General features: G+C 39.5%; 1 pseudogene; it reads left to right on the top strand.

Annotated features, from left to right (window-relative positions):
• The first annotated feature begins 2,351 nt into the window (after nt 1-2,351).
• On the top strand, nt 2,352-3,078 carry LOC117013480 (60S ribosomal protein L15-like; annotated as a pseudogene).
• Nucleotides 3,079-20,226: the final 17,148 nt, after the last annotated feature.

The following is a 20,226-nucleotide window of genomic DNA, read 5'->3' on the forward strand; positions in this document are numbered from 1 at the left end:
ATTTATTTGTTCATTCAATAAGTATTTGTTGAGTGACTACTCTGTGTCATGCACTATTCCAGTTCTTGGGGATACTGCAGTGAACCAAATAGCCAAAGTTCTTCTTGTGCAACTTGTAACTTTAGCTAAAAGTGAAAGACACTAAACAGTAAATAAGATCATTTCAGGTAGTTTCAAGTAAATCAAAGAAACGAAACAGAGTAATGTGATAGAGAATGACTAAGGATGAGAATGGGGGTAGAGTTAGGGAGACTATTTTACATATAAGGATCAAGGGGACATTTGAGCTGAGACATGAATAATGAGACGGGAGGCAGGCATGAAAAGATCTACGCTGAAGACTCTGCAAATGCAAAAAAACAAAAACAAAAAAACTAAGATGAGAATAAGTTTGGTGAATGTGGCTACAGCATTAGAGAAGCAGCGAGAGAGATAGACCACTTATGCTTTTGGGAGCCATAGTAAGTAGTTTGTATTTTATTATCAGTACAATGACAAGCCATTGGATAATTTACAGTGATGAGGGAATAATCTAATTTACATTTTTAAAACAGTTAGGATTTGGCTATTGTGTCAAGAGTGGCTTTTAAGGGGCAAGAGTGGAAGCCGGGAAACCAGTTAAAGGAATAGCGCACTAATCTAGAGAAGATGGTGACTTAGGCCAGGGTAGGAAATGGAGATGAAGGAAAGTGGATGCTTTCAAGATATATTTCACAGATATTACTGACAAGACTTAATGATGGATTGTATATGGACTGTGAACAAAAGAGGAATCAAAAATGACTGAAGTTTGTACCCTGAGCAATTTTATTGAAGATAGAAGAATTTACAGAGATGGGAAGCATAAACTCTTTTATTGAGGGAGGTGGGAGACTAGAAAGAGTTCTATTTTAAATGTTTTAATTTGAGATGCTTATTAGACATCAGGTAGACATGCCAAACTGGCAGTTGAATATGTTGATGTAAGAAACGTCCAAACTTGTAGAGAATTTTTATAAGAGTCTATCTGAGCCAGACTGAAAACCTGCTGGGAAGCAAGATCTCAAATGCTCCAGAGAATAACAATTTTGCAGCTTCTTTTATGTATTTGAAATTAATGAGGGAACATAAGGAAAATTACATGGAGGTGGAGAAAAAAAGGCAGGGATTAGATTACAGGATAGTTAACAAGATTATGTGCTATCTTTAAGGTGGTTATAGTTTATTTCAAAGGTGTGTTAAGCTAGATGCACAGAAACAATAGACAGGGTTTACTTAAGGCAAAGATAAACCTTTTACTAAAGAAGTTAACATGCTTTCGGTTTTGACTACCCACCATGATCTGCCCAGTTAGGAATTTATGATCAGATCACCCCTTGAGGTTATTTTCCATAGAACCTCTTTTTCATCCACACATATATGAGGATAGAAATCAGAAGAGGGCCTGAGGCTATAGATATAAATTTAGGAGTCACTAATACTATAGAAATCATAGATGAAAATGTGATCCAGTCTGGAGGATTCTAAAAGGTATCAGTCTCAATGTTAAGCAGTTGTCACAACTGCAGATCAAAACACTCTATCTAAGTTGATACTGTAATAGAAAAGCTACATCCAAAAGTGTACAGTTGGGGGTGAGGAATGGGAGGCTCAATTTTATTCCTAGTTCAATAGGAAACTATTGGAGTGTTTTAAGCAAAGAAGTTATATCTGATTTGCATTTATAAAATGTCTCTTAGGGGAATCATGTGCTGAATGGATCATAGAAGGACAAGAGAAAAAGCAGGGTATGCTAGTGTTACTATAGACTCGAAGGGTCCACTTGCCTGTGCACGTCCAAGCCACAAAATACATGACCAGGAGTTTGCAACAAAGGAAGTAAAGTTTTGTTTAAGGAGTTGGCACCTAGTCCAGAGACACAGGTGAGCTGGTGCTCTCGAAACCCTGGCTCCCAGATGGCCTCTAGCAGCCAGGTTATATAAAGGAAAAATCATTAATCGTGGTCACTATGGAAGTTGGGGTCGTATGCTCTACTGATTGGTCAGGGCTAAGGCAGGGAGCAGTTGATCATGGTTTTAGGTCCTGATGTCAGTCGTGGCATTCATTGTACAGTCTGGTTTCTAGGGGATGTGGTCCGGTCCATGGAGCTGTTCTGCTTTCTTGAGTCCAGAGCCAAAACATAGGTGTTATCTTTGACTAAAACCTTATTCTAGTTTGAGGTTTGGTTATTGTATCTTGGTCGTGGTTGATAGACCTGAAGCTTTATTCTTAAGTGAGTTTGACACTGACCAGAACCTAATGTCCTAAGGGCTAAATGATTAAAAGGAGCAGACATACAGTATATGTACAGGTAGGAAGATCTAGGGGAAATAATGCAGGTAAGTCATAGTTCTATCAGGCTAAACAAAGCTGACTTGGATTAAAGCAGAATGAATGCTAAAGAAATGAACTTCAGCCTTTCCATTTGGCTACAGCCATCAGGTAAGCCAAGATAGGCACTTACAAGTACATCTGGGAGCTATGGAGATAGAAGCAGTCCAATGTAATGAGGCTTATTCTCAGGGTGCACTGCTGGCAATACTGCCAACTCTCTGTGCTCAACAGGGCCCCCCACCCCACCCAGCCCGATAAAGTGCACAGGCTGGAATACAAGGCCAAACAAGGTAGTATTATACATCAGATTCATGTACGTTGTGGTGGCCAAAAACACCCAGTTCCTAAGGGTGCAACCTATGGCAAGCCTGTCCATCATAGTATTAACCAGCTAAAGTTTGCTTGAAGCCTTCACTCTGTTGCCAAGGAGTGAGCTGGACACCAATGTGGGGCTAGGAGAGTCCTGAATTCTTACTGGGTTTGTGAAGATTCCGCGTACAAATTCTTTGAGGTTATCCTCATTGAGCTATTTCATAAAGCTATCAAATGGAATCCTAACACCCAGTGGATCACCAAATTAGTCCACAGCACAGGGAGATGTCAGAGATGACATCTACAGGCTGCAAGATCCATGGCGTTGGAAAGGGCCACAAATTCCACCATACTATTGGTGGTTCTCGCCATGCAGTTTGGAGAAGGCTCAATACTCTCCTGCTCAACCTTTAAACCACTAATATGAGTGGTGTTTGTAAAATCCTTACCTAATAAACAATTTAGGACAGTCAAAAAAAAAAAAGAAAGGAAATGAAGTTCATGTGTGGTTACCATTCCTCCCCCCCCCCTGTTTTTTTTTTTTTTGGATAATTCCTCAATCTTGGGGGAACAGGTGCAATGACTCCTCTGGATGCTTCCTACTGGAAATGGGTGATGTCTGGGTTGAGAAGAACAAAACCTTTTGATATGAAGTTGAAAATGTTCTTGGATCCCTGGTTTTGGATTCTTGGTGTCTATAAACATCTGGTTGCTTTTCTTAGCTGCCCTGAGGCAGCAATTAAAGAGACAACCTCTGACCAGAGTTGCTACTGCACCTAAGATAAAAAGTATTATAGTTGTTCCCTGTTGACCAGGAAGTGAAGACAGTCATTGGGTAAAAGCATCCATGTAAGAAATATCATTTATCTTGTCTATGGCAGTGTTCATATCATCTAACAAATCTGAGATATTAGCATCTTTGGGATATAGGTACAGCATTCCTGTCTTATTAGTGCACATATTCCTCTTGCATGGATGTTAAGATGTCAAAGGCCGGATTGACATCATCAAAATGGCAGCGTGAAGTGAGCCTCTGTAAAGATCCCTGGAATTTACAACTAATCGAACAACAATAACTCCACAAGGGACTCACTGCACAGCAGACAGGCAAGACGAAGAGGCCCACTACTGAATTCACCTAAAGGTGGGCGAATCACGCGAGCAGGGGAGGAGGGAAGGGAGAAGTGCAGAGACGGAGCCATGCGGGCGCAGGACGCAAACCTAGCTCAGTGCTCCGATCTCACTGCATCCTGGAACTACGACAGCTGCGGGAGAGGGAAGAACTCGGACTGCTAGGCCTCCGTTTATGGCCAAAAGGGCTGAGGGGGCAGCATATAACACGGCTGAACCCAACGCTCATGGCAGAGACCTTGCAGAAAAGACTGAGGGAAGAAGGCTGAAAACGGTGGTTTAAGCCCTCACTGCCCAGGAGAGAATGGAAGCCTTAGGCACTGAGACTAGCCGCCCCCTCCCTACCCTCCCAGAGCTCACCCAGACCCCACCTACCCAGTGATAGAAGCAGAACAGTAGCAGTGTCAGATGAAAAGAACAGAATATTTGCTGTTCTGAGAACTGTGGACCGCAGAGAGATTCACAGCCCAACTAGTTCCTGCAAAGGGGAGGGAGATGTGGAAGCGGGACCGGCTATGGTGGTGGTCGCTGCCATTGCTCTGGGTCACCTCTCACAACTCACCCTGACCCTGGCCCCACCTATCTGGGCGGATCTCTATAGGAGTAAACAGAACTGCTGAAACATATGAGCTCTGAATCTGGTGTAGGAAGAGCTTTGGAACTTCAAAAGCTCTCCGCATACCCACAGGGACACTGCACCCTGTGACCCAGGCGAACTATTAACAGAGGAGAAGCCCGTCTCACAGGGAATCCCCCCATTGTGTGAGAAGCTGGAATAGTGCAGAGAAAACATAGCACTACCGTGTGAGAGAGAGAAAAAAGGCTGCAGTCGGAGAGAAAATAAAACATTCTACCAACAAATACTGGAAAACAAAAGAAAGACCTCTTCCTATTAACCTGTTGCAGAATCCACTCCTGTAGATGTCTAAGAAGAGAAATAATAAATCAGTAATTGCCATGAATAACCAAGGCAACAAGACAGCTCAGAAAAAAAATGAAAAGTCTCCAGAAAAGGAACTTAAAGATATGGAAATATGTGACTTAAATGACAGAGAATTCAAGATTGCAGTTCTGAAAAAACTCAACGAGATGCAAGAAAACACAGAAAGACAGTTTAATGAACTCAGAAACACAATCAAAGAACAACATGAGCAATTTAGGAAAGAGATTGAAATTTTAAAAAAGAACTAAATAGAATTTCTTGAGATTAAGAACTCAATAGATTATTATTAAATTATTATAAATTAGAGGGTGAGTACTCATTATGAACTCTAGTTAAGCGGGTCCTTTATCCTGATGAAGAAGCTTGGTTGGTCCTTCTCTTCTGAAGAGTACCCTGCAATCTGAGATGGGCTCCCAGGAGTTACACTGATGGTTAGGAAGTAGTTCTTAATCATGTTGTAGCAGGAAAGTCCGCAACAGGCTTGATTTGAGAATGATGAATCCACAGCTTAACTCCTTCTAATTTGACAGAAGAATGAGTGGTTAGTAAAATCTGATAAGGCCCTCCCCCACTAGGTTCAAGTTGATCGTCAGGATGTTTATTTTTCCAAAATTTTAAGAACACCCAATCTCCAGGATTAAAACGGTATAAGGAAACATCCATAGGGTATTTATTTTATCCTGTTGGAGGCAAACTTATGAATAGCAGTTAAGGTCAAACCCAAAGACTATACATACCTTATACTGTGTTTCCCCGAAAATAAGACCTAGCCGGACAATCAGCTCTAATGTGTGTTTTGGACCAAAAATTAATATAAGACCTGGTATTGTATTATATTATATTATATTATATTATATTATATTATATTATATTATATTATATTATATTATATTATATTAAAGACCAGGTCTTATATTATAGTAAAATAAGAAATAAGACCGGGTCTTATATTAATTTTTGCTCCAAAAGACACATTAGAGCTGATTGTCCGGCTAGGTCTTATTTTCGGGGAAACGTAGTAGTGTCTAATTCTTCAATCTGTAAATCAAGAACACCTTTAAGATTTTCTTTAAGACATAATAAGGGCTTTCTGTATAACATTTTATAAGGATTTAATTGGGTCCTGCTTCTAGGGGCTACTCTGATCCTAAGGAGGGCAATAGGTAATACCTTATCCCATTTTGAGTTAGACTAATCTCTTGGCAGATCTTGGCAATTGTTTTCTTTAAAGCATGATTCATTTTTTTCCTCCATTTTTTTCTGGGAGATTGGGGTCCCTAGGAGGTGTGAAATTTCCGTTGTATCCCTCTGAGCTTCTTTGTCATCTTCCTCAGTCCTCCTGGTTTCAAAGCAGTGGCCAGCATTTAGGCATGTAGTTTCATTTCTTGTTTCTTCTCCTTTTTGGAAACCTGGTCTTGATTATTAAAAACCTTGAAAGTAATTTCTATTAACTGTGATGTTGGAATCCCATAGGCCCCCTCAACCTTTTGGAGTTTCTTCTGAGTATCTGAAGCACTCAGTTCAAATGGTTTAGCTTTTCTTTGATAGTTAAGAAGGTCTTGCAGATCCATTCTAAAAATTCAGATGGATTTTCCTCCACTTGCTGTTTAAACAATTGAAATTTATTGGAATTTCTTTGTTTAGGCACTCCCTTACTTAACCCAGCAGGGATACATTCTCTATTATGTTCAAGCCTTGGTAAATCCCATCATTAACATTCCATCAGGGGTTAATTGTGGGGATGGCCAGAGATGCCTCAGCTTTGATCAGGTTCTGAGGGTTCTCATTGTGAAGGCAGTTAGCTACCTCCCTAGCTTTTTCTAAGACAGTTTGCTGTTCCTCAGCAGTGAGGAGGGTATTTAGCATTTGTTGTATGTCTATCCAAGCTGGATTATGACAGGTGAAAATTGAGACAAAGAGACTTTCCATCCTGGAAAGTTCATCTCTATATGCTGGCGTAGTGCTTCTCTAGTTAAGAAGTTCTGAGGTGGAAAAGAGAGCATACACACATTCTATTCCTGTCAATTTGTATCCAGTCCTCCGATTGGCATCTGTCTTAGATGCCAATCTAAGGCATTGGATAGATGTCTCCGATTGGCATCTATCCTGCTTGAACTGGAGCAGTCCACTTGCCAAATTGTGTACGCCTTTGAATATGAGAGGGGGAAGCCATTCCTGCATCAGCAGTTTCGGTTTCCCCTTCAGCAGAGGCTCATGCCTGTGTTGTTAGTTTCATTATTCCCGTGTCGGGGTGGAACAGCTGCCACCATAGGAACAGTAATGGTGGGAGCCATTGCACAATTTAATTTCATCATATAAGTGTAATCTTCCCCTTCTGGGGAGGGTTTTCTGATTGAATAGATCTAGTCAGTTTCCTTATCTTTTGCACCACAATTTTACAGTTTCTTTGAAGAGGCCTATTCTGATTTAGTGATGTGAATGCCTGGATATAGGGGATATCATCCCATTTTTCTTTTACAAAATAATTCCAGTTGTAGAATAGAGGTGTAACTTAGAGATCCATCCTCTGGCCCGTGATCTTCTGAATCTAAAGCATATTGTGGCCATGCCACCAGACAGAGAAAAATCATTCTTTTCTTTTTCATCGGTTCATAGCTGAATGTACTCTGACAGCCCAGAGGGCTACACTAGGGTGAAATTACCCATGATATTAATGTTCTTCTTCTTTTTTTTTTTGTTCTGTTTTTTCCCCCATTTTTAAAATTAGTTTCAGGTGCACAAAACAATGTAATAGTTAGACATTTATCATTTATATCCCTCACACGTGACAACCCCCTCTCCCCATCCACTACCCCTCTGAGATCGCACACAGCCATTACATTTCCACTGTCTCTATTCCTAATGCTGTACTCTACTTCTTGTAACTATATATACATATGTAAAATTATAGTTGACATTCATTATTGTTCAGCTTCAGCTTCAGGTGTACAGTGCTGTGATCAGGCATCTACATCATCCCTGAGGTGGTGTCCCTAATGAGACCAGTGTCCAATGGATACCCTACAAAATCTTTACAACATTATTGATTACATTCCCCAAATTGACTTTCGTTTCCCCATGACAATCTTGTGGTTACCGACTGTGCTTTCCAATCCCCTCACCTTCCCGCTTATCCCCCCACCCCATCTAGCAACCCTCAGTTTTTCCTCTATGTCTCTGAGACTGTTTCTGATTAGTTCATTCATTTATTCTTTTCTTTAGATTCCACATATAAGTGAGATCACATGGTATTTGTCTTTCTCTGTCTGACTTATTTCACTTAACATAATGTTCTCTAGTTCATATTGTTGCAAATGTTCATATTGCTGCAAATGGTAATATTTCCTTCTTTATGGCTGCGTAATACTCCATTGTATAAATGTACCACGCTTTCCTAATCCAGTCGTCTACCGATGGGCATTTCAGTTGTTTCCATGTCTTGGCTATTGTGTATAGTGCTACTATAAACATAGGGGTGCATAAATTTTTTTGAAATAGAGTTTTGGATTTCTCCGGATAGATACCTAGAAGTGGAATTGCTGGGTCATAAGGTAGTTCCATTTTCAGATTTTTGAGATACCTCCATATTGTTTTCCATAGTGGCTGCATCAATCTGTAGTCCCACCAACAGTGCACCAAGGGTTCCCTTTTCTCCACATCCTCGCCAGCACTTATTGTTTGTTGATTTCTTGATGATAGCCATTTTGACTGGGATGAGGTGGTATCTCATTGTAGTTTTTATCTGCATTTCTCTAATGATTAGTGAGGTTGAGCATTTCTTCATATGTCTGTTTGCCATCTGTATGTCCTCTTTAGAAAAATGTCTCTTCATGTCCTCTGCCCATTTTTCAGTTGGGTTGTTTGTTTTTTGGAGTTGAGTGAGATTTTTATAAATTTTGAATATTAACCCCTTATCATATATATCATTGGCAAATATCTTCTCCCATTCAGTAGGATCCCTTTTTGTTTTATTGATGGTTTCCTTAGCTGTGAAAACAATATTCAGTTTGATGTAATCCCACATGTTTATTTTTTCTCTTACTTCCCTTGCCCGAAGGGATATATCAGTAAAAATCTAACTCCGGGTAATGTCTGTGAAGTTTCTTTCTATATTTTCTTCTTGGAATTTTATGATTTCAGATCTTACATTTAAGTCTTTAATCCTTTTTAATTTATTTTTGCATATGGTGTAAGGAGGTTGTCTAGATTCATTTTTTTGCATGTGTCTGTCCAGGTTTCCCAGCACCATTTATTGAATAGACTGTCTTTACCCCACCGTAAATTCTTGCTTCCTTTGTCGTAGATTAAATGACCATATAGGCATGGATTTATTTCTGGGCTCTCTATTCTGTTCCATTGATCTATGTGTCTGTTTTTATGCCAGTACCATACTGTTTTGATTACTGTAGCCTTGTAGTATAATTTGATGTCAGATATTGTTATACCTCCCACTTTGTTCTTATTTCTCAAGATTGCCGAGGCTATCCGGGGTCTTTTACGGTTCCATGTAAATTTTAAGATTATATGTTCTATTTCTGTAAAAAATGTTCTTGGTATTTGATAGGAATTGCGTTGAATCTGTATATTTCCTTAGGCAGTATGGACATTTTAACAATATTAATTCTACCTATCCATGAGCATGGTATGTGTTTCCATCTATTTGTATCTTCTTTCATTTCACTCTTCAGTGTCTTATAATTTTCTGAGTTCAGATCATTTACTTCTTTGGTTAAATTTATTCCCAGGTATTTCACAGTCTTTGAAGCAACTGTAAATGGGATTGTTTTCTTAATTTCTATCTCTGACATTTTATTATTGTTATATACAAATTCAACTGATTTCTGAATATTAATTTTGTATCCTGCTACTTTACTAAATTCATCTATCAGCTCTAATAGTTTCTTGGTGGAGTCTTTAGGGTTCTCTACATATAGTATCATGTCATCTGCATATAATGACAATTTTACTTCTTCCTTACCAATTTGGATGCCTTTTATTTGTTTTTCTTGTCTGATTGCTGTGGCTAGAACTTCCAGCACTATGGTGAATAAAGTGGAGAAAGTGGGGAAACTTGCCTTGTTCCTGATCTTAAGGGGAATGGTTTTAGCTTTTCCCCAGTGAGTATAATGTTAGCTGTGGGTTTATCATATATGGCCTTTATTATGTTGAGATATGGTCCCTCTATTCCCACTTTCTTAAGAGTTTTTATCATAAATGGCTGCTGAATTATGTTAAATGTCTTTCCTGCATATATTGATAGGATCATGTAATTTTTATTTTTCATTCTGTTAATGTTGTGTATCACATTAATTGATTTGCAGATGTTGAACTACCCTTGCATACCAGGAATGAATCCCCCTTGATCATGGTGTGAGATCTTTTTAATATATTGCTGAATTCTGTTCGCTAATATTTTGTTGAGGATTTTTGCATCTATGTTCATTAGAGATATAAGCCTGTAGTTGTGGAGAGCAGGATGTAAGCTGACAAGGTCCTTGCAGCCTGCGAGGTCATTCCAAGGGACTCCTCGCCTCAGCATCCTCCCCCAGAAATAACAAGATAGCACAATCACAGCCGCAGACATACAAGCTTGCAAATACACATAACAGAAAGTTCTACTAATACTTGCTTAAATAGACAATTGTTCTAGACAGTATGAAAACCGTGTGAAAAATAAAAACTGCGCCAATGCTCTGCCATCCATGTACAGTGGACCTCCTGATCCCAACTTTCCTGTCTTTGTGTTTTTCTTAATCTCTCACCCTTCCCCCTCAGTCCTAGCACTCCCGCCTGTGCTGGACATGGCAGTAGTTTTCTTTTTTTGTAGTGTCTTTGTCTGATTTTGGGATCAAGGTGATAGAGGCCTCGTAAAAAAGTGTCTTCCCTCCTTCTGAATTTTTTGGAATAGCTTGAGGAGAATAGGTGATAATTCTTTTTTGAATGTTTTGTAAAATTCACCTGTAAAGCCATCTGATCCAGGGCTTTTGTTTGTTGGGAGCTTGTTGATTACTGATTCAATTTCTCTGGTGGTAATCAGTCTATTCAGGTTTTCTATTTCTTCTTGAGTTAGCTTTGGAAGGTTGTATGCTTCTAGAAAATTGTCCATTTCTTCCAGATTGTCAAATTTGTTGGCATATAGTTGGTCACAGTTATTTCTTAAAATTTTCTGCATTTCTGTGGTATCTGTTGTCACTTTTCCTCTTTCATTTCTGATTTTATTAATTTGGGTCCTCTCTTTTTCTGGATGAGTCTGGGTAAATGTTTGTCGATTTTGTTTATCTTCTCTAAAAACCAACTCTTGGATTCATTGATCTTTTGTGTAGATTTTCTGGTTTCTATTTCATTTATTTCCGCTCTGATCTTTATTATCTCCTTCCTGGTACTCCCTTTGTGCTTATTTTGCTGTTCTTTTTCCAGATCCCTTAAGTATTAAGATAAACTGTTGATTAGTGATTTTTCTTGTTTCTTTAGGTAAGCCTGTAGTGCTATAAATTTCCCTCTTAGGATTGCTTTCACTGCATCCCATAGATTTTGGGTCATCGTGTTTTCATTTCCGTTTGTCTCGAGATATCTTTTGATTTCTTCCTTGATCTCATGGTTGACTCATTCATTATTTAGTAACATGTTATTCAGCCTCCATGAATTGGTGTGTCTTCCAGTTTTTTCCTGTAGTTGATTTCTAATTTCATAGCACTGTGGTCAGAGAAAACAATTGGTGTGATTTCAATTTTCTTAAATTTATGAAGACTTGTTTTGTGGCCTAACATGTGGTCTATCTTGGAAAATGTTCCATATGCGCTTGAGAAGAGCATGTATTCTGCAGCATTGGGGTGAAATGCTATGAAAATATCGATTAAATCCAACTTGTCAGTGTGACATTTAAGGCTGTTGTTTCCATATTGATTTTCTGTCTGGAAGACCTGTCCCTTGTCAGAGGTGTGTTGAAGTCTCCTACTATGATAGTGTTACTGTTGATCTCTGTCTTTATGTCAGTCGATATCTGTTTTATATATTTAGGTGCTCCTATGTTGGGTGCATAGATGTTTACTAGGGTTATGTCCTCTTGTCGGATCGATCCCTTTATTATTATATAGTGCCCATCTTTGTCTTTTAATATATTCATCATTTTAAAGCCTATTTTGTCAGATATAGTATTGCAACTCCAGCTTTTTTCTCATTTCCATTTGCATGAAATATCTTATTCCAACCCTTCACTTTCAGCCTGTGTATATCTTCTGACCTGAGATGAGTCTCTTGTATACAGCATATACAATGGTCTTCCTTTCTTATCCACTCAGCCACCTTATGTCTTTTGATTGGAGCATTTAATCCATTTATATTTAAAGTGATTATTGATAGGTACATAGTTATTGCCATTTTTAAATTTGTAGTTAGGTTGTTTTGATCTTTCTTCTATTTACAGAAGTCCTTTTAGTATTTCTTGCAATGTTGGCTTGGTGGTAATAAATTCCTTTAGCTTATTCTTTTCTGGGAAGCGCTTTATCTCTCCATCAACTTTAAATGATAGCCTTGCTGGATAAAGCAATCTAGGTTGTAGGCCTTTGTTTTCCATCACTTTGAATATCTCCTGCCACTCCCTCCTGGCCTTCAATGTTTCTGTAGAAAAGTCATTTGATAGTCTGCTGTTTGAGGGTTGACCACTCAAATGAGGCTTAGCCCCTATGGGCTCTATGAGCCAGGAATGCAGTTTCCAGGCTCTCGCCCTCACATGGAAAGGTGCTGGCTCAGGTAGTAAATGGCTATATACTGTGCCTGTAGAGAATTCCCTCTGGGTGTGTCACTTGTAGGTCAAACATGGTAATACTCTGGTTTGGTCTGGAGTTGGCCTCTGGGTGTGTTGAATCTTGTGCCTTTTGCGGGGGCCCTGGTGTATGGCAATTTCAGAACAAAGTAAATCACCAAGCAGAACAACAACAACAAAGAAATAATGAAATACATTCACATGTAAAAACAAGCGACAACCCCCACTCAACACAGGCAAAGATACCAAAGATATAAAGACAAAACAAAACAAAACAAAACAAAAAGCCACACCAGTCTTGGCTTAAGCCCACCAAGTAATCTCCAGGTTGTCCTCTGCTGTACCAAAGAGTCCTCTGCGTCTTGTGCAGGCAGAGCCGGTCACCTAGTGCCCAGAATGACCCTGGGATTGCAGTTCTAGGTGAGTAGAGCTATGTGGTTTGGATGGTAGTTTTTACAAAGTCAGTGCAGTTTCTGCTCTTGCCTGCACATATACACACTGAGAGTAACACAACCAGCCCTGTGCCCAGGTCTCCTGAGTCTTAGGGCACTTCTGTGTGTGTGTGTGTGTGTGTGTGTGGTGGGAACGAGATTCCTGAGCTGCTGAAAGCCCCTGGGTGTGTCACCACAGTTGTAATTGCCTTGCCCTAGGCAGGCCAGAAAAGGTGGGGCCTGGGGATGGAGGAGACTTCTCTCCCCCAGCCCAGCAGTGCCACACTCTTCCCAGCCTCTTCCCTGGGTCAGAGTTGCAAGCCAGGTCTTCCCAGATCCTGAGCGCTAGGGCTCCTCTGTAATCTGACATTACTCCTCAGTTCAGGGGCGAGCTTGAGTCTCTGGAAGGTCAGTGGTCGGATTGGGAGAGTGGGGGGAGGGGCTCAGGTGTGGTGTTTACATCCTTTGTCCGACCTAGGGTCCAGCTGAGGTTACTGCCTCAAACGCTGAATATGCTGCTCTCTTGGCAGGAGAGATCAGCTGTGGAACGTGGGGAAAGAGCCCGCCTCCTGGCTCTTGAGGTCTCTGTTCTGTCCTGGGACCCCCTGCGTCTCCGCAGCCGCGGATGCAGGCCGCATCTCCACTCTGATCCCTTCCCTTTTACCCTGCTCGCCCAATTTGCCCACTGTGGGGACTGAGCCAGGAATGCAGTTTCCAGACTCTCGCCCTCACATGGAAAGGTGCTGGCTCAGGTAGTAAATGGCTATCAACTGTGATTGGATGGCCAGAAGCTGTGGCTAGTTGGCCATCAGCTGTAACCAGTGAGAAACTGACCACTAATATAACTGCCGAGGCTACCCTAGCAGAAAATGGGGGGCTAGCAAGAAGATGGTGGCTGAGCTAGCAAGAGTGAATTGCAATTAGCTCGGCGGATTGCAGCTAGCAAGTGAGGTTGGTTGGCAGAGAGAAGCGTACGGCAGGTTGTGGATAGTGTGGCTCCTGCTTCCTGTGTCTCCAACCCAGCCGCCAGCGAGAATATAGTGGTATGACTCCCCTGTCTATGGCTCCGTGGGTGTTCCTTTTTGGTCTCACCATATCCTGTGCTCTTATGTGGGGAGTGGGAGCTGAGACCTCACATGCCACCCCGCATGGCACCCACCTTCAATTAATCCTTGTAAGAGTCTCTTAGCTGTTCTGTGTGATGAGCAGAGAGTCCTTTGATGGGTTATAGATGTTCAATTTGTTGTAAGTTCCGGAGGAGAACTCAAGAAGATCACCTCCCTGCCGCCATTCTTATGATGTCACTCCTCTAATGTTCTTATCAACCAAAGTAATTACTTATCTTTAGCTCGAGCAATTTTAAGTAAGTTCTAGGATTAGACAGTTTTCACAAAGAAGATAAAGAACAAACATTTATGCAATTCAACAATTCAAACAAGCAAACAAAACAAAATTTTAAAACCCATTAAGATTTCTCAGGAAACATCTCCTTCTTTCATTCCTGCCAGATTTCCCAAGCCCGGGACAGGGTTGTTTTTCTGGAGTAGCACCCACGAAATCTTACCACAAGTTATCTTTAATTTCCAAATCAGAAAAAATTCCAAATCCAAACCTTTTAATTCCTTGTTTCTTATGCTGCAAACAAAAACACTGTAGGTTGCTGGTACCCAGTCATGCACTGTTGCTTGGCCTCCACCTCCAAGACAAACAGGTCCGGGGAACTGCTTGATGGGATGGCTAGTGGCCAGCCTTCGGCTGGGGGCCACCGAATCCACAGGCAATGACTTCCCTATACGGGCCACCAAAATTGTTACTGTAGAATCGAAGGGTCCACTTGCCTGTTCACGTCCAAGCCACAAAAGACACGACCAGGAGTTTGCAACAAAGGAAGTAAAGGTTTGTTTAAGGAGTTGGTCCTAAGCCCAAAGATACAGGTGAGCTAATGCTCTCAAAACTCTGGCTCCCCCATGGCCTCTAGCAGCCAGGTTATATAAAGGAAAAATCATTAATCGTGGTTACTATGGCAGTTGGGGTCGTATGCTCTACTGATTGGTCAGGGCTAAGGCAGGGAGCAGTTGATCATGGCTTCAGGTCCTGATGTCAGTCATGGCATTCATTGTACAGTCTGGTTTCTAGGGGATGTGGTCCGGTCCATGGGGCTATTCTGCTTTCTTGAGTCCAGAGCCAAAACATAGGTGTTATCTTTGACTAAAACCTTATTCTAGTTTGAGGTTTGGTTATTGTATCTTGGTCGTGGTTGATAGATCTGAAGCTTTATTCTTAAGTGAGTTTGACACTGACCAGAACCTAATGTCCTAAGGGCTAAATGATTAAAAGGAGCAGACATACAGTATATGTACAGGTAGGAAGATCTAGGGGAAAGAATGCAGGTAAGTCATAGTTCTATCAGGCTAAACAAAGCTAGTTTGGATTAAAGCAGAATGCATGCTAAAGAAATGAAGTTCATATGGGTTTACACTAGGCAGAATTCAAATATGGCCCCCAAGATTGCTGGCCCTGGGATGGATGTACCTTCTCAGTTATTCAGTCTAAATCTATTTCAGGTGATGTTGTAAACGGGTTTTGCAGATATTTTAATGTTCCAAATCAGCTAAACTTAGGGTAGAGGGATTATTTGGGTGGATCTGATGCAATCAGGTGAGCCCTTTAAAAGCAAAGAGTTTTCTCTGATTGGTAGTAAAACAGAAAGTCAGAGAGATTCAAAGCATTTGTGGGAGGTGAGGGTTGTTGTGCACCATTGCTGGCATGAAGATGGAAAGCCACATGGAAAGAAATGCAGGTCACCTGTGGGACCTGAAAGTAGTCGCAGACTGGCAACCAGCAAGGAAATGTGGACCTCAGTCTTACAACTACAAGAAACTGAATTCTGGCAACAAGAATATACTTGGAAGTAGATATTTCCTTAGAAACTCCAGACTAGACATCAATCCAACTGACACTTGCATTCCAGCCTTTGTGATACTCTGAGCAGAGAACTCAGTCATGTCATGCCAGACTTCTGACGTAAAGAATAGTGAGCTAATTGCATGGGTACTGTTTTTTAAGCTGCTAAAGTTATGGTAATTTCCTATGCCGCAACAGAAAACCAACATACAATGTATTAGTTTGCTAGTGCTGCCATAATAAAGTACCACAGACAGGGTGGTTTAAACAAAGAAATTTATTTTCTCACCATTTTGGAGGGTCAAAGTCTGAAATCATGGTCTTGGCTGGGGTAGTTTCTTCTGAGGCCTCTCTCCTTGGTTTATAGATGGCTGTCTTTTCCCTGTGTCTTCACACAATTTTCTCTCTCTGTATGTCTGTGTCCTAATGTCCTCTTTTTGTAAAGATACTTGTCCTATTGGATTAGGACTCACCCTAATAATATCATTTTAACATAGTCACTTCTTTGAAGACTCTACATTCAAATACAGTTACATTCTGAGGTACTGGGCATTAAAATTTCAAAGTATGCATTTGGGAGGGGTGTACACAATTCAGCTCATAACACACAGGGAGATTAGTTGCGAGATTTTTATGGTAGTCCAGAAGAGAAATAATAGTGGCTTGTACAAGAACAACAGAGTTGGATATAGAGTAAAGTCAATGAATTCAGGTTATTTTTAATAAATTGCTGACAGCACTTGACGATAGATTATATGTGGACTGTGAAAGATAAAACAAAAATTATGAATGCAAAGTTTCTTTTCCTGAGCAATTGTAAAGAAGGTAATAGTATTTGAGATAGAGGAGACTGGAGAAGGTATGGAATTCTTCACAGGAAAATAGAAGTTTTGCTTTGGTTATGTTCAGATGGAGATTCTTATTAGATCCAGGTGGAGATGCCAAGTAGAGGGTGGAAATATGAGTATGGAACTCAGAGGAAAGGTTGGAGATTAAAGTTGAAGGTTATCAGCATTTACATGGTATTAATGCCATGGGACTAAAAATAAGGGAGATTTTAAAAAAAACATGAAATATGAAATATCAATGTTACTATAAAATACTTAATAGAAGAACACTATATATTTGTTTCATCCAATAAGTAACATCTTTAAAGAGATGCAGTTAATTATTATCCTAGTTAGAAATAAGTTTTGAGATTTCCTAATAATATTCAGTAGCCATAATAAGGCATTCATTGGCTGGAAGGTTCAGTGGCGAGGTGTGGGGGATCCAGTTAGAGAGGGTATATGCAAGTAAAGATCAAGACTGATTTCAAAGTACAGGTATTTGAAAGTGAGGGTAAGGAATTCAACTTGATTATGAGAAGAATGATGAGCATAGCCTAGACAAAGAAAGATGGTGTTTTGGGAAAATGAAGCTAGTGCTAATACAAATGATGGTTGTTGAAAGTGAAAGTAATGTGTCGGGAGACATAAATTTAGAAGTAGAGATACCAATTTAAGGTTATTACAAGAATTCATGCAGAATCATCAGACAACAAAGATTCATGGAGATTCAAAAGAGAGGTAATACATTTTTCCTCATTAAAATAGTGTCTAGTTCAACACACAGTAGGTTCTTTTTGAAAAAAAAATTTTTTTCAGTCACAGTTGACATTCAGTATTATTTTATATTAGTTTCAGATGTATCGGCTAGTAGTTAGATTTCTATATAATTTACTAAGTAATCCCGCCAATTAGTCTAGTACATTCCTGGCAATATACATAGTTGTTGCAACATTATTGACTGTATTCTCTATGCTGTACTTTACATCCCTGTGACAATTTTGTAACTACCAATTTGTATTTCTTAATCATTTCACTTTTTTCACCCAGCTCCCCAACGCCTCTCTCCTCTGGCAACCATCACTTTGTTCTCTGTATCTATGAGTCAGATTCTAGTTTGTTTGTTTATTTTGTTCTTTAGATTCCACATATAAGTGAGACTGTATGGTATTTGTCTTTCTCAGTCTGACTTATTTCACTTAGCATAATGCCCTCTAGGTCCATCCATGTTGTCACAAATAGTAAGATTTCATTCTTTTTTACGGTAGAGTAACATTCCATTATATATATATATATATATATATATATATATATATATATATATATATATATATATATATATGAGGTCGGACAATTATGTTCACGAACTCATCCTAGAGAAAGTGCTACATACCTCATTGCTGAAATCACTACGGTCACCTTTGGAATACTCTCCTTGGGAAACTATGCACCGATGCCAGTGCCTAGTCCACCCTTCAAAGCAATTTTGGAGCTCTTTTTTTGGAATGACCATCAGAGCTGTCATGGTATTACCCTTGATGTCGGAATGTCATCAAAACGTCTTCCTTTCAATATATCCTTTATCTTCAGGTAAATAAACAAGTCATTGGGGGCCAGATCAGGTGAGTAGGGAGGGTGTTACAATACAGTTATTTGTTTACTGGCTAAAAACTCCCTCACAGACAGTGCTGTGTGAGCTGCTGCATTGTCCTGATGAGAGACATGAATTGTTGGCATGAATATCAGGTCGACTAACTTTTTCCTGCAGCCTTTTCAGCATTTCAAATAGTAAACTTGGTTAACTGTTGTCCAGTGGTACAAATTCATAATGAATAATCCCTCTGATATTAAAAAAGGTTAGTAACATGTTTGCAACAAGTTCATGAACTTTATTATCAAACCTTGTATATAGGAACATAATGGATTTTTGTACATTGATTTTGTATCCAGCAAATTTACTGTATTTGTTTATTGATTCTAATAGTTTTTTTTGTGGAGTCTTTAGGGTTTTCTGTATAAAGAATTATGTCATCTGCAAAAAGTGACAATTTAACTTCTTCGTTTACAACATGGATGCCTTTTATATCTTTCTCTTACGTAATTGCTCTGGTGAGGACTTCCAATACTGTGTTGAATAACAGTGGTTATAGGGGAAACCCTGTGTTGTTCCTGATTTTGGAGGAAAGCCTTTCAGTTCTTCACTATTAAGTATGATATTAGCTGAGGGTTTCTGGTATATGGCCTTTATTATGTTGCATACTTTCCTTCTATACCGGTTTTATTGTTTCAATCATAAATGGGTGTTGTATCTTGTCAAATGCTGTTTCTACGTATATTGATATAATCATATAATTTTTATCCTTTATGTGGTTTATCGCATTGATCAATTTGTGTATGTTGAACTATCCTGCACCCCTGGGATGAACCCCACTTGATCGTGATGTATAATCTTTTTAATGTATTGTATTGTATTTGATTTGCCAGTACAATATTGGTCAGTAGCTGTGTGTGTGTGTGTGTGTGTGTGTGTGTGTGTGTGTGTGTTATCCTTACCAGATTTTGGTATAAGGGTAAGGTTGGCATCATAAAATGAATTCAAAGTATTGTCTTTTCTTCAATTTTGGAAGAGGTTAAGGAGGACAGGTATTAAATCATCTTTGAATGTTTGGCAGAATTCACTAGTGAAGCCATCTGACCCTGGATGATCTCTTTTGGGGAGGTTTTGGATGATTGTTTCAATTTTGTGGTTGTTGATTTGTTTGTTTAGATTTTTCCAGTTCTTCATGATTCAGTCTAGAAAGGTAATATAGTGCTAAGAACTTGTCCATTTCTTCTAGGTTATTAAATTTGGTGATGTGTAGTCTTTCACCGTGTTCTTTATTATTTTTATATTTTATTTGTTTGTTTGTTTATTTATTTATTAGTTTCAGGTGTACAAAGGTACGTAATACTTAGACATTTACCCCCCTCACAAAGTGATAACACACCAATTTCCTACCCTTCTGACATCATATATAACTGTTACATTGCCATTGATTATATTGCCTATACTGTACTTTACATCCCATGAATATGAATACACACACACACACACACACACACATTTAATTGTAGTTGACATTCAATATTATTCTACCTCTGCTTCAGGTGTATAGCACAGTGGTCAGGCATCTACACAGTCTATGGAGTGATCCCCTGAGCAGTCCAGTACCCATCTGACACCCTACATAATCTTTACAATGCTATTGATTATATTCCCCATACTTATTTCATATTCACATGATTATATTGTGACTACCAATTTGTGCTTTCTAATCCCTTCACCTTCTCCCCCATCCCCATCCCCTCCCATCTAGCAGCCATCTGTTTTTCTCTATATCTCTGAGTCTATTTCTGTTTTATTTGCTTGTTTATTCTGTTCTTTAGATTCCACACATGAGAATTCCTTCACTTCCACAGTGAGATCATATGGTACTTGTCTTTCTCAGTCTGACTTATTTCACTTAGCATAATGTTCGCTAGGTCCATCCATGTTTTTGCAAATGGTAAGATTTCATTCTTTTT

The sequence above is a fragment of the Rhinolophus ferrumequinum genome, chromosome X (genome assembly GCF_004115265.2).
Source record: "Rhinolophus ferrumequinum isolate MPI-CBG mRhiFer1 chromosome X, mRhiFer1_v1.p, whole genome shotgun sequence".
Lineage (NCBI taxonomy): Eukaryota > Metazoa > Chordata > Mammalia > Chiroptera > Rhinolophidae > Rhinolophus > Rhinolophus ferrumequinum.